Raw genomic sequence first — 15,925 nt, 5'->3', positions numbered from 1 at the left:
GTACTGGCACAAAAGCAGACATGTAGATCAATGGAACAGAATAGAGGACCCAGATATAAGTCTGGGTAGCTATAGCCACCTGATATTCAATAAATGCCAAAAATACTCATTGGAGAAAAGACAGCCTCTTTAGCAAATGGTGTTGGAAAAACTGGATATGTATCTGTAGAAGAATGAAAATAGATTCTCTCTTTCTCCATTTACAAGAATTAAGTCCAAATGGATTAAAAACCTTAACATCAGACCTGAAACTCTGAAACTGCTAGAGGAAAAAGTAGGGGAAACCCTTCAACATATTGGCCTTCGCAAAGACTTTCTGAATACAACCCCAATTGTTCAGGCAATAAAACCACAGATTAACCACTGGGATGTCATGAAATTACAAAGATTTTGTACTGCAAAGGACACTGTGAATAAAGCAAAGATGCAACCTACAGAATGGGAAGATATAGATATATATATATATATATATATATATATATATATATATATATATATATATATATATATATATATCATTCAAGATATATACTAAAATCTTCAAGATACAGGCAAAGCAAGACTGGAGCGATTTCTTAGTGGTTAAGGCACTTGCCTGCACAGCTTAATGACCCAGGTTAGATTCCCCAGTACCCATATTGAGCCAGATGCATATATATATATATGGCTATATATCTGATAGAGGATTATACAAATAGAATCAAGAACAAGAATCATATGATCATCTCATTGAATGCAGAAAGACTGTTGGCAAAATCCAACATCCCTTCCTGATAAAAGTTCCAAAGAAAACATTAATATAAGTAATGTATTTCAACATAATAAATAGCTATACATGATAAACCTACAGCCAACATTATATTAAATGGAAAAATCTCAATGAATTTACATTGAAGTCAGGAATAAGAAAAAAGAATATCCACTTATCCACTCTTAGTAGAAGTCTTGCTAGAAGTCTTGGCTAGAGCAGTAAGATAATATACACAAATAAAAGGATACAAAGAGAAAAAAAAGTCAAATTATCCTTATTTTCAGATGATATGATTCTATACATGAGAGCCTAAAGACAACTTTTAGAGTTGATAAATACTTTCAGCAAAATGTTAGGATACAAAATTACCACACAAAACTAAGTATGCCTCTTATAACCAATAACAAACATGCTGAGGATGAAAATCAAGGAAACAATCTAATTCACAAATGTCTCAAAAAAATGCCTTGAGGGCTGGAGAGATAGCTTAGCAGTTAGGCGCTTGCCTGTGAAGTCTAAGGACCGTGGTTCAAGGCTCAATTCCCTAGGACCCACATTATCCAGATGCACAAGGGGGCGCACGTGTCTGGAGTTCGTTTGCAGTGGCTGGAAGCCCTGGCATGCCCATTCTCTCTGACTACCTTCCTATTTCTGTATCTCTCTCTCTCCCTCTCACAAATAAATAAATAAAAATAAAATATTTTTTTAAAATGCCTTGAGATAAGGCTGGAGAGATGGCTTAGCAGTTCAGGTATTTGCCTGCAAAGCCAAAGGACCCAGGTTCGATTCCACATCCCATGTTATCCAGATGCACAAGGTGGTACATGTGTCTGGAGTTCATTTGCTGTGGCTGGAGGCCCTGGTGCACCCATTCACCCTCTCTCTCTATCTCTTCCCCTCTTTCTCTTTGTCAAATAAATAAATAAAAATGAAAAATATTTTTAAAAAATGACTTGAGATAAATCTAGGTTAGGGAGCGAAAGAACTGTAAAATGAAAATTTTAAGTCACTCAGTAAAGAAACTTTCCATGCTCATAGATTGGAAAAATCAATATTGTAAAAACAATGGGTCTCTTACCAAAAGCAGTCTGCAAACTTAATCTAAATTCTATCAAAATTCTAATACTATTCTTTACATAAATAGAAAGAAAAGACTTAACATTTATTTGGAAGCACAAAAGACCTTAAGTATTCAAAGCAAAAGAAATAAGTCTGGAGGAATCACCATACCTCATTTCAAGGTATATTACAGAGCAATAGTAACAAAACCAGCATGGCACTGGCACAAAAACAGACATGTAGAGCAATGGAACATAATAGAAGAGCCAGATAAAATCCTTGCAGCTACAGCCACATGGTTTTTGACAAAAATGTCAAAAGTACACAGCAGAGAGAAGCCAGCCTCTAGCAAGTGGTGCTGGAAAAATGGTTATCTACATGTAGAAGAATGAAATTAGATGCTTATCTCTCACCCTACACAGAAATCAATTCCAAATGGATCAAAGACCTTAATATCTGAAACTGCTAGTGGATAAGCATAGGGAAAACACTTCAAGATATAGGCAAAGCAAGACTGGAGCGATTTCTTAGTGGTTAAGGCACTTGCCTGCAAAGCTTAATGACCCAGGTTAAATTCCCCAGTACCCATATTGAGCCAGATGCACAAAGTGGTGCATGCATGTGGAGTTCATTTGCTGTGGCTAAGAGGCCCTAGCATACCCATTCTCTCTCTTTCTCTCTAGCTCTCTGCTTGAAAATAAATAAATTTTTTTAATTAAAAATTTTTATTAACGTTTTCCATGATTATAAAATATATCCCATGGTAATTCCCTCCCTCCCCACCCCCACACTTTCCCATTTGAAATTCCATTCTCCATCACATTACCCCCCCCCATTACAATCATTGTAATTACATATATACAATATCAACCATTTAGTATCCACCTCCCTTCCTTTCTCTACCCTTTATGTCTCCTTTTTAACTTACTGGCCTATGCTACTGAGTATTTTCATTCTCACGCAGAAGCCCAATCATCTGTAGCTAGGATCCACATATGAGAGAGAACATTTGGAGCTTGGCTTTCTGGGCCTGGGTTACCTCACTTAGTATAATACTTTCCAGGTCCATCCATTTTTCTGCAAATTTCATAACTTCATTTTTCTTTACCGCTGAGTAGAACTCCATTGTATAAATGTGCCACATCTTCCTTATCCATTCATTTGTTGAGGGACATCTAGGCTGGTTCCATTTCCCAGCTATTATAAATTGAGCAGCAATAAACATGGTTAAGCATGTACTTCTAAGGAAATGAGATGAGTCCTTTGGATATATGCCTAGGAGTGCTATAGCTGGGTCATATGGTAGATCAATCTTTAGCTGTTTTAGGAACCTCGACACTGTTTTCCACAATGGCTGGACCAGATTACATTCCCACCAGCAGTGTAGAAGGGTTTCTTTTTTTCCACATCCCCGCCAACATTTATGGTCATTTGTTTTCATTATGGTGGCCAATCTGACAGGAGTGAGATGGAATCTCAATGTAGTTTTAATCTGCATTTCCCTGATGACTAGTGATGTAGAACATTTTTTTTGATGCTTATATGCCATTCGTATTTCTTCCTTTGAGAACTCTCTATTTAGCTCCATAGCCCATTTTTTTTGATTGGCTTGTTTGATTCCTTATTATTTAACTTTTTGAGTTCTTTGTATATCCTAGATATTAATCCTCTATCAGATATATAGCTGGCAAAGATTTTTTCCCATTCTGTAGGTTGCCTCTTTGCTTTTTTCACTGTGTCCTTTGCAGTGCAAAATCTTTGTAATTTCGAGGTCCCAGTGATTAATCTGTGGTTTTATTGCCTGAGCAATTGGGGTTGTATTCAGAAAGTCTTTGCCAAGACCAATATGTTGAAGGGTTTCCCCTACTTTTTCCTCTAGCAGTTTCAGAGTTTCAGGTCTGATGTTAAGGTCTTTAATCCATTTGGACTTAATTCTTGTGCATGGAGAGAGAGAATAATCTACCTTCATCCTTCTGCAGATTATATATCCAGTTTTCAAAACACCATTTGCTGAAGAGGCTGTCTCTTCTCCAATGAGTATTTTTGGCATTTTTATCGAATATCAGGTGGCTATAGCTACATGGGCTTACATCTGGGTCCTCTATTCTGTTCCACTGATCTACATGTCTGTTTTTGTGCCAGTACCATGCTGTTTTTGTTACTATGGCTCTGTAGTATAGGTTAAAATCAGGTATGGTGATACCACCAGCCTCATTTTTGTTGCTCAGTATTATTTTAGATATTGAGGTTTTTTGTGATTCCAAATGAATTTTTGGATTGTTTTTTCTATTTCCATGAAGAAAGCCTTTGGAATTTTGATAGGGATTGCATTAAATGTGTAGATTGCTTTAGGTAGGATTGCCATTTTCACAATATTGATTCTTCCAATCCAGGAACAAGGGATGTTTTTCCACTTTCTAGTGTCTTCTGCAATTTCTCGCTTGACTGTTTTAACGTTCTCATTGTAGAGATTCTTTACTTCCTTGGTTAGGTTTATTCCAAGGTACTTTATTTTTTTTTGATGCAATTATGAACGGGAGTGATTCTGTGATTTCATCCTCTGTGTGTTTGTTGTTAGCATATATGAAGACTACTGATTTCTGTGTGTTTATTTTGTATCCTGCTACATTGCTGTAGGTTTTGTCTTTAGGGTCCTTTATGTATAGAATCATGTCAACTGCAAATAATGATAACTTGATCTCTTCCTTTCCAATTTGTATCCCTTTTATGTGTGTCTCTTGCCTTATTGCTATGGCTAAGACTTCCAAAACTATATTAAATAAAAGTGGGGACAGTGGACACCCTTGTCTTGTTCCTGATTTTAGTGGAAAAGCTTCCAGTTTTTCCCCATTTAGTAATATGTTGGCTGTAGGCTTGTCATAAATAGCCTTTATTATATTGAGATATGTTCCTTCTATTCCCAGTCTCTGTAGGACTTTTATCATGAAGGGATGTTGGATTTTGTCAAATGCTTTCTCTGCGTCTAATGAGATGATCATGTGATTTTTGTCCTTCAACCCGTTTATGTAATGTATTACATTTATAGATTTGCGTATTTTGAACCATCCCTGCATCTCTGGGATAAAGCCTACTTGGTCAGGGTGAATGATCTTTTTGATATATTCTTGTATTCTGTTTGCCAATATTTTGTTGAGAATTTTTGCATCTATGTTCATGAGGGAGATTGGTCTATAATTTTCTTTTTTGTTCTATCTTTGCCTGGTTTTGGTGTCAGGGTGATGCTGGCCTCATAGAAGGAGTTTGGTAGAATTCCTTCTTTTTCTATTTCCTGGAAAAGCTTAAGAAGCAATGGTGTTAGCTCTTCCTTAAAAGTCTGGTAAAATTCCGCAGTGAATCCATCCAGGCCTGGGCTTTTTTTAGTTGGGAGATTATTGATAACTGTTCGGATCTCCATGTTTGTTATAGGTCTATTTAAGTGATTAATCTCATTTTGATTTAATTTAGGTAGGTCATATAGATCAAGGAAATCATCCATTTCTTTCAGATTTTCATACTTTGTGGAGTATATGCTTTTATAGTATGTCCCTATGATTTTTTGAATTTCTCTGGAATCTGTTGTGATGTTACCTTGTTCATCTCTGATTTTATTAATTTGTGTCTCTTCTCTCTTTCTTTTGGTCAGATTTGCTAAGGGTTTATCAATCTTGTTTATCCTTTCAAAGAACCAACTCTTTGTTTCATTAATTCTTTGGATTGTTCTTTTTGTTTCTATTTCATTAATTTCTGCCCTAATCTTTATTATTTCTTCCCATCTACTGACTTTTGGTTTGCCTTGTTCTTCTTTTTCCAAAGCTTTAAGGCGAAGCATTAGGTCGTTTACTTGTGACCTTTCTAATTTCTTAATATAGGCACTTAACGCTATAAATTTACATCTTAGAACTGCCTTCATTGTGTCCCAGAGATTTTGGTTTGTTGTGTTCTCATTATCATTTGACTCTATAAATTTTTTGATTTCCTTTTTGATTTCTTCATTGACCCATTCATCATTTAGTATTGTATTGTTTAGTTTCCATGATTTTGTGTATGCTCTATAGCCTTTCTTGCTACTGATTTGTAGTTTAATTCCATTGTGGTCAGATAGAATGCAAGGAATTATTTCAATTTTCCTGAATTTGTTAAGATTTTCTTTGTGTCCTAACATATGGTCTATTTTAGAGAATGTTCCATGTGCTACTGAAAAGAATGTATATTCTGCAGCCTTTGGATGAAATGTCCTGTATATATCTGTTAAGTCCATTCCTTCTATGACCTCATTTAGTCCAGATGCCTCTCTGTTTATTTTTTCCCCGGATGACCTGTCAATTGATGAGAGTGGGGTGTTAAAGTCACCCACCACCACTGTGTTTGGTGTTATCTGTGACCTTAGTTCTAATAGTGTTTGTTTGACGAATTTGGGAGCCCCCATGTTAGGTGCATATATGTTTAGGCTTGTAATGTCCTCCTGTTGGAGTGTGCCCTTAATCAATATAAAGTGACCTTCCTTATCTTTCTTGACTAACGTCGGACTAAAGTCTACCCTGTCTGATATTAGGATAGCAACCCCTGCTTGTTTTCTAGGCCCATTTGCTTGAAACACCGTCTTCCAACCTTTCACCTAAGGTAATGTCTAGCCTTTGTAGAAAGGTGATTTTCTTGGAGACAACAAATTGTAGGATCCTGCTTTTTAACCCAGTCTGTGAACCTATGTCTTTTCATTGGGGCATTGAGGCCGTTGATATTAAGAGATATTATTGAAAGGTGTGTATTTATGTTTGCCTTTTTTTTTTTTTTTTTTTTTTGTGGTTCTGGTTCTACCTGTGCTCTCTTCTGTTAACTAGTATTTGAGTATTGCTTGTTTTTTCTAGGTTCCTTATATGTGTGCTTTTCCTTTTCTTCAGCATGGAGGATTCTATCAAGTATTTTCTGTAGAGCTGGTTTTGTCTTCAAATACTCCTTTAACCTGCTTTTGTCATGGAATGTCCTTATTTCTCCATCTCTTTGAATGGATAGCTTTGCAGGATAAAGTAACCTTGGTTGACAATTGTTATCTTTCAGAACTTGGAATATATCACCCCAAACCCTTTTGGCTTTAAAAGTTTGTGTTGAATAATCTGCTGTAATCCTGATGGGCTTACTTTTGTAGGTAACTTGATTTTTCTGTCTAACTGCTTTCAATATTTTTTCTTTGGTTTGTGTGTTTGGAAGTTTGATTATAATATGGCGAGGAGAGGTTCTTTCTGGGTTTTGTCTGGCTGGTGTTCTAAAGGCTTCCTGTATCTGCATTGGCACCTCTTTCCCAATTTGGGGGAAATTTTGTTCTATGATTTTGTTGAAAACACCTACTATGACTTTTGATTGAAATTCTTCTCCTTCTACTATGCCCTGAATTCTAATATTTGATCTTTTCATAGTGTCCCGAATATCTTGAAATTCCCACTCATACTTTTCTATAAGTTTGTCTTTCTCTTTGTTGGCCTGTATTAGATCTGCCACCTGGTCTTCTAGCTTAGATATTCTGTCCTCTCCTTCATCCATTCTACTGGTGAGATTTTCTACAGAGTTTTTTATTTCATTAACTGTGTTCTTCATTGCTAGTAATTCTCACTGGTTTTTCTTTATTGTTTCTATTTCCTTATTTATGTCTTGTATTGCCTTCTTTATTTCATGAAATTGGTGTCCTGCATCTTCTTTGATTCCTTTGATTTCCTCTTTAAGTTCCTCTTTGACTCCTTTGATTTGTTCTCTGACTTCTTTGAACATATTTACAATCATTCTTTTGAACTCTTTTTCAGGCATTTCCTCTAACTCGTTCTCACTGGAGGTCATTTCTGATGCATTAATACTTTTAGGTGGATTTATATTGTCTTGCTTTTTAGTGTTTCTTGTGTTATAATGTATATATTTTTGCATCTTGGATTATGTTAATGCTTGGATTTTCTAGCTAGCTGGGTATTCTTAGCTGTATCAATTGATTTGATGTTATTTATTTTCAGGATAGGAGCTTAAGGTGTTAGCTGTGGCTCTTAAGACTCTGAGAGTATCTACAAAGGTGCTCCTAGGGGTTGAGTTTTCCTGCTATGGGAGTATTGAAGTAGGCTGAGTGGAATAAAACACCTGTAGATTCTAAAAGTTAACTAAACACTGTACCCATTCAGTCAAAAACAGCCCCAAGTATGTATGCCAGAGTAGTTATTATAACAACCAGATCCTCTATCAACACAGAGGTTAAGATTTCTGGTCTGTTGAGGAATCTCAGTCAGCTTGTAACCAAGTGAGACCCTTCCCTGGTGCAAACCCAGTTACCTTGGATGAGTTTGGTCTCAGTCAAGTTGCTGCCTGGGTTGTCGGGCTGCTGTTCTGATTTCTGGAGCTGGGCACTGGCTTTTCCTGCGGGGCAAACCAAGCCTGGCAACTGTAACCCTGCAGATCAGCACCCCCGCTGCTGGAACTGCTGCTGCTTCTGGGTCTGCTGTTTTTGCCACTCCTGGGTCTGCCGTTGCTGCCACTCCTGGGTCTGTTGCTGCTGGGGCCGCTGGTACCAGTTCCAGAGCTGCTGATGTTGCTGCCAAACTCTGCTCCTGCTTGGGTCCCGCTGTCGGCTCAAGTTGGCGTGGCCAGGTCCCAGGACCCCTGCTGTGTTCGCTGGAGCTGGGCTCAGGCAGTGGGGGAGGGGAGGGAGCTGCAGCTGCTCTGGTTCTCTCGCTGCTCCATGTGTTCTTCTACCTCACGGTCTGCTCCTCCGCTGCTCACTGCCGCTCTCCCCTCACATTTCCTGAGTTGCGGAGAGGGCGGTGTGAGGGGAAGCTCCCGCACCTGGCTTTTCCTGTGGCTGGAGCCAAGTCTGGTGGCTTTCTGGTGCGCTGCCGCCGCCGTGGTTGGCGGAGCTGCTGGGGCCACTTTTGCCGGCCTGTGCGGTCTCTGGATGCTCTGGATCTCTCCTACTTCTCCGCTGCCGCTTCAGTTTCCTATACACCTCACATTTAGTAAAAGTGTGTATTTTGCTGAGGTTTTTTGGTCTTTTTTCCCCCCAGGCGCTTTGGTGTGGTACCTACGCCGCCATCTTAACCGGAAGTCGAAATAAATTTTTTTTGAGGTAGGATCTCACTCTAGTTCAGGCTGTCCTGGAATTCACTAGGTAGTCTCAGGGTAGCCTCAAATCCATGGCAATCCTCCTACCTCTGCCTTCCAAATGCTGGGATTAATAGCATGTATCACCATGCCTGGCTAAATAAAATATTTTTTTTTTTGCCTCTTGTACTTGAATGTCCATACATTTCCTAAGATTTGTTTTTTTCTGACATTGTTTCACTAAGTAGGTTTCCTATGACTATAGCCTGTATCTCAACTCCCTCATGTAGACCTATTATTCTATGCCCAAACCCTGAATTGTGTCCAAAATCTTCTATGTTCTGGTCTTTTTGTTTGTTTGTTTTTCAAGATAGGGTCTTGCTCTAGTCCAGGTTGACCTGGAATTCACTATGCAGTCTGCAGGTGTCCACAGACTCACAATGATCCTCCTACCTCTGCCTCCTGAGTGCTGAGATTAAAGGCGTGCACCACCATGCCCAGCTGCTTTTGTTCTTTAGTGATGTCTGAATGTCAATCTTGTCTTCAAGCCTAGCTTTTCATGTCACTGTATCTAGTCTATTGGTGAAGTTTTCAGCTGGCTTATTATTCAATTCATTGAGCTTTTCATTTCCAAGATCTCTGCTTGGTTCCTTTCAAGCCTGCACTGTGAGGGTGACTATTAGAAGCCAGAGATCAGTCAGCCCCACCCTGGTGCTCTCAGAGGCAGCATTGTGCAGCTCCTGCAAAGCTGAATCCACACCCAGCTGCTCTAGCCCCACTTCACAGGGTTGGCCATTATTGTAAGTGGAATGCTCTTCTGTTTCTCTCAAAATGGCAGCTACTTCCAACCACATGGATTCTCTATGACCTTGTGTCAAGGTCACAATCACTTGACTCCACACTGTCTTGAGGTAGCTGCAAGCTGAACCAATACAGAAGAGATGTGGTGGGACTTCGGAGATACAAAAATGCAGGGTTTCTGAGCTCCTATAGTCAAGTCGGATTACAAGACCCTTCTTAAGATGGCTCCCGTTACAACAGTGCATAAATATGCTAGAAACTGCAGCAAACCTGTTCTCTGATGCAAGTTTACTCAAAGACATCAGGTCTCCTGTCTTCTTGCATTGTGTTTGTATGGCACTTTGTTCTGTTCTTGTGGAGACTGGAGACATAGACCTACTGATGGGGAAGCTCTCCCCCCCACCCCAATGCCATGGAACAGTCAGTGTTTGGAATCAGTATTTCTCTTCTAATTCTAAAATCTAATAATTCCAGGCTTTATCTCATCACTAACTTTGAAATGTTGCATTTCAGCATTATACACTGCTATGTTGGTTGGCTCTCAAGAGATTTAGGAGAGCACTGGGTCCTTTAATCCACCATCCTTCTTCCTTCCTTTCATTGTGGTTTTGATTTGTTTTCCTATTAGTGGTATTAAACATGGTTTCATATTCCACTGGTCATTTGTATACCTTCTTTGTGAGAAATGTCTACTCAGGTCTATTGTCCATTTTTAATAATATCGATTTATTTGAGAGACAAAGAGAAATAAGTCAATACTGAGATGAATCTGTACAAAGAACTATAAACTTTATCTTCCATTAGTTTCCTTCTTACCTTTTCCAATCACTTTCTTTTAAAAAAATTTATGTTTATTATTTATTTATTTATTTATTTGAGAGTAACAGACAGAGGAAGAGGCACATAGAGAGAGAGAATGGGTGCGCCAGGGCCTCCAGCCACTGCAAACGTACTCCAGATGTATGCACCCCCTTGTTCATCTGGCCAACGTGGGTCCTGGGGAATTAAGCCTCGAACCAGGGTCCTTAGGCTTCACAGGCAAGTGCTTAACCACTAAGCCATCCCTCCAGCCCCCAATCACTTTCTTATAATTAGCTGACTCATCTTGTCACAATCTTCACTCATTTAACAAGTATCCATTGAGTTCCTGTCCGATGCTAGGCACAGCCCAAGACCTACAAATACAATAGTGAACAAAGCAGACACTCTTGCCCTCAAGGGCTTGATCATGTAGCCAGTGCAATGAAATAAATGAACTTGAACTTTTTTCAAACTGTGATATGAGCTATATAGAAAAAGACAGATGGGGGCTGGAGAGATGGCTTAGCGGTTAAGCGCTTGCCTGTGAAGCCTAAGGACCCCGGTTCGAGGCTCGGTTCCCCAGGTCCCACGTTAGCCAGATGCACAAGGGGGCGCACGCGTCTGGAGTTCGTTTGCAGTGGCTGGAAGCCCTGGCGCGCCCATTCTCTCTCTCTCCCTCTATCTGTCTTTCTCCCTGTGTCTGTCACTCTCAAATTTAAAAAAAAAGAAAAAGAAAAAGAAAAAGACAGATGGGCCAGAGCTCTCTTCAATCTCCTGGGCCTGGCTTTCTAGATATGGAATCTGAGATGAGAATTTGAATGGTAGTTCATTGATGGAGGCTCTTAGGAGATGGAAGTGAGAGACAAAGAATAGAGCAAGGAAGTAAGCAAAGTAACGGTGAGGTCTCCACCACAATCTTACTTTAGCCTGATCCCAACGGGAGGCTGGGGAACATGAATCACATAGACTGGTTCCCACTTTGAGACTAGAGTCCAGCTATTAGTACTACCTGTGCTTGCCGGTCACTAACCCTAACTACACTCCCACGTCTCTCCTACCCACCCCACCATCCAGGGACAGAAGTCTCTCCCATTCAGACAAGACAGCTCTTCAAAGAGGGGCCCAGGAGTTGCCACATCAAAATCTCCTTCCTAAGCTGTAAGTGGATAAGAGCTAAGAATTTGCAAAAGCAAAGCCAGTGTTTTCACCTGTATCAGCTTTCACCCACATCTACAGGGAAACAGGTCACAGTTAATTTCTCCCATCCAAGAACTAACAAGGCCTGGCCCTGCTTAGCTTTCAAGCTCAGATGAGTCCTGGCACGTTCAGGGTGATATGGCCATAGGATCACAGTTAAATTCTCTATCAGGAAATTCTGTAAGCAGGTGGATAAAAAAGAAAAGGTGTAGGGCCTACCCCATAATGCTCTTTTATCAAAGTTTACTAAGAGCTGGGCGTGGTGGTGCACACCTTTAATCCCAGCACTAGGGAGGCAGAGGTAGGAGGATCGCTGTGACTTCGAGGCCACCCTGAGACTCCATAGTGAATTTTAGGTCAGCCTGAGTTAGAGTGAGACCCTACCTTGAAAAACCAAAAATAAAAAAGAAAGTTTATTAAGGATAAACTTTGGTGATCAAGTGAAGTCTATGGTTAATCTTCATTGTACATGTGACTACATTTAGACTCACCAGAAGATTGGTGAGGCACACTGTGGGATGTCTGTGAGATGACTAACTGAGAGTGGGGAGACACTGAGCGTGGGCACACTGCCCACATGCTGGGGGCCTGGAATAGCACCAGGGTAACTAAGAACAGAACAACAGCACCCCCGTCTCTTCTCTAGCCACCATATGTGACCTTCTCTGCTCTGGATGTCATCTATGCCATGACAGACATTCCAGAAACCAGGAGCAAAAATAAAGTCATTTCCCCTCAAGTTGTTTCTGTCAGATATTGTGTTACAGTGACAAGAAAAGTGACTAATACTTTCCAAAGGAGAAAACAGCCCAGCAGCCTATGGTCATCCATCCATTATGGATGGAGGGAAACACTCCCAGACCCTCCACTTGGGGTTCTGGTCACATCATAAATAGTGATAACAGGGAGGGGATTGAAATGTTAACATTTCAATGGTAGCGTTTGGTGGTAGCAACACCATCATAAAGCCTTGTTACAAAAATGTACTTTGTTTGTTTGTTTGAGGTAAGGTCTCACTGTAGCCCAGGCTGACCTGGAATTCACTATGTAGTCACAGGGCGGCCTTGAACTTATGGAGGTCCTCCTACCTCTGCCTCCTGAGTGCTGGGATTAATGGTGTGTACCACCATCCCTGGCTACAAAAATGTACTTTTTTTATGGTAAAAAGCTTTTAATAAGAGACTGTGATTTCATAGGCAACCAGTTAGCAGATTAATGAATCATTTAACTTTCTTTACTTAAAACTAGTATTCCACTCAAGAATGACAAACCCTAAAATGTTTCCTCTTATACTGACCAACATAACTAAGTACAAATGAAGTCAACGGTGTGCCCCATTAGCAAGCTGCGGTGTATGTCAATAAAACAAGCCCTCCCCACCCAAGCCCTGGCCCCTGGATAACATCAGTAAATGATTGTGCACTGCGTGATGATACCATTAGGTGAGAACTTTGGTTCATGCAGTCGGCTGCCACAGAGGTTGCACCCAAAACCCACAGCCCTGGCATCCAAAGTCAGTCAGTGGCAATGGCTCATGGTGTCAGCCGTGCTCCTTCCACAACACCAGGTGAATACTGTGGTCAGGCATGCTGGTGGCAAAAACCGAGCCGGTGACATTGTGCCCGTCCAGTCCATTCAGCCAGGACGCTTCGCCTGCCAGGAAGCTGGAGCCTCTCTTTGATTTCCTGTACTCCGGCAGAGGCCAGCGGCTAATCAGGCTCTCTGTCCTCAAGTCCATGATGTACAGGTAGCGGTTGTCAAACAGCAAGGCAAAGACATCTCCAAAGCCAACCAAGGCCAAATTTGCTACCTCAGGTGTCTTGATGACCCTAAGAATATAACTGGCAAAGTCCCACTGGTAGAGACCAAGGGCCGAACTGCAGACAATGTATTTGCCATCAAAATGAAGTCTTGGCTGCAGGCGGATACTTCTATCTTCAGAGACAGACAACGTCTTTAAGCACTTGCAATTGATTTCTCTCCCAACTGGCCAAATCTTGATTTCATGTTTGTGTGCACTTAAGAGAATATAATCCCCAGGACTATGCAGGAGAGATTTGACTTTGCACCTCTGCAAAACCACCTTGGTGACCCACTTCAAATGCCCAGTGAGTGTGTTCAGGGATGCCCCAGAAGATAAAGCCCATACTTTCACAGTGAAGTCTGCAGAGCCACTCACCAAGATACCCAGTTCATCATTGTTGTCCACACTAAACACTGCCTGGGTGTGGCCCCGAAAGTGCTGGGTCCTGGCTCCGGTACTCCATTCCCAGCAGGCCAGTCAGGAGCCTGTCACAAGCTTCTGTTCATCGAACTTCACCGCTGCACAAGTGTGGGTCTGGATACCATAAATGCACTGCCCTGTGCTTACATCCCATAGTTTTGCAGACAAGTCATCTGACCCTGTATAGGGAAGTCCATCTTTGTAGGAAAGTGTATACACTCTGGCACTATGTCCAATTAATGATGAGGTCTCAAAGGCTTCATGGTCCTCAAGTTGCTTCATTCTCAGAATAGCCGTCAAATAAACCTTCTTCCAGTGCCAAGCGTCCTGAACAGAATCATCTGTCTGCCAGCCCAAATTTCTACACGCAGTCTGCCACACCTCTGTACAGCATTTATCACCTTATTCCACTGCTTAGAGATGAGGCAGCACGTGAGTAAAGTCCGAGGATGGAGCCACTTTAACAAATAAAAACTGAGCTCCAAGGGAAGGAGTTTGAGGAAGTCCCGCTTGAGGAGAGTCTCCAGGTTATTGGAGAGATGTCTGAGCTGGACTGCCCCACTCAGACTAATCAGGTGATCCAGAGTTTCATTTCTGTGCAAGTCCTTCAAGAAAGAAATGTAACAGAAATGTTATCAAGCCATGTCTCTTTGTCCTTTCTCTCCATAAGGTTATGGAAATATTTACCTGAGCGAGCACCCTGGGGCCCGGGACCTCGCGGGAGTGGCTTCCAGCCCAAAAATGTACTTTTAAGTTAGGTTTTTATAAGTCCCATGTATTGTCAGACTTGGTTTGTTATGTAAGGAATCAAGTATGTAAGTATGTAAGTTTAGTTTACTACTGCAGTGTTTATTTTATGATTTCCTATATATGGCCTGGAGCTAACAAGGTAGTTGCTCATAGCTCCTCATAATGAGGATCTGGATTCATTTTGTCTCACTCTGGCATTATTGGCTTCAAAATGACACACCATGATGCTGCTTTTCAACTGCTGGCAATATGGTAAATAAGCTCCTTATCTCAAAGAGCCTGAACCCAGAGTCTCTCACTCATGTCCACTCACATCCCTATAGCCAGAGCCTAGATATCTGTCCACCCCAACAGCAATGAAAGCCAGGAAAGATGCTGTGAAGTTAGGTGGCCATGTGAATTATCCATTCTGGCATAAGAAACCACTCCAAAACGCAGAAAACCGAGACCCTGGTGTTGTGCCACTCATCACAGTTCTGTGAGATGACAACGTAAGGAGTTCCAAGGGGCTTCCCCACAGCTTAGGTTTTCAGATGACTGGACTGGACTGCAAGGTCCACAATGGCCTCACACGTGCATCTCGTAGTTGTGACCACTGTTAGAAGCTAAGGTGTGATGATATCCTGACATATGGTCATTTGTAATACCTGTCATCTACCTCTCTATGTGGCCACCTGCTCTCCAGTAGGCAGAACAGATCATGGTATTATGGTCTCAGTGTTCCCAGAGTGTGATGTCAGAAGCTGTAGCATTTCTCCAGGATCTATCATCTCCCACATCTCCCACAAGACCAGCCTGGACTCACAGCAGTAGAGAAATAGACTCCACCACTCTATGAAAGAATCAGCAACGTCACACTGCAAAAGATAGCAGCCAAAACTCAGGGAATTATATCAATCTTCTGTGGTGGCTGACATATGAATTCTACTACTAAGAAAAAGAAGATAAATACCGAAGGGATTCATTTATTATGAAGTGGAAAAATCTCCCAAAATAAAAGCAATAGTGCTTTCTGGCTTACCCTGCTTATCACAAGGCATTAATGGCCTTTTATTGTGTGTGTGGTACTAGGGATGGAACCCAGAGCCTTGCATTGTAGCCCTAGCATGTGTGTGCGTGTGTATGTTTTCCTTCAAGGCAGAAATTTCACTCTAGCCCAGGATAACCTGGAATTCACTATGTAGTATTAGGGTGGTCTCAAATTCATGGCAATCTTCCTACTTCTGCCTCCCAAGTGCTGGGATCAAGGTGTGCACCACCATGCCCAGTAGCTC

At 41.1% G+C, this 15,925-nt stretch overlaps 1 protein-coding gene and 1 pseudogene across 1 annotated transcript in view; one reads left to right on the top strand and one right to left on the bottom strand.

Moving 5' to 3' along the window:
- Positions 1-15,925, top strand: part of Znf668 (zinc finger protein 668) — a 704,021-nt gene that overhangs the window by 309,676 nt on the left and 378,420 nt on the right. The gene's annotated exons all lie outside the window — the stretch shown is intronic.
- LOC101607619 lies at positions 13,082-14,568 on the bottom strand (annotated as a pseudogene).

The sequence above is a fragment of the Jaculus jaculus genome, chromosome 12 (assembly GCF_020740685.1).
Source record: "Jaculus jaculus isolate mJacJac1 chromosome 12, mJacJac1.mat.Y.cur, whole genome shotgun sequence".
NCBI classification, from domain to species: Eukaryota; Metazoa; Chordata; class Mammalia; order Rodentia; family Dipodidae; genus Jaculus; species Jaculus jaculus.
Note: the sequence above shows the minus strand (reverse complement) of the source record. Positions and strands in the feature narration are given on the sequence as shown.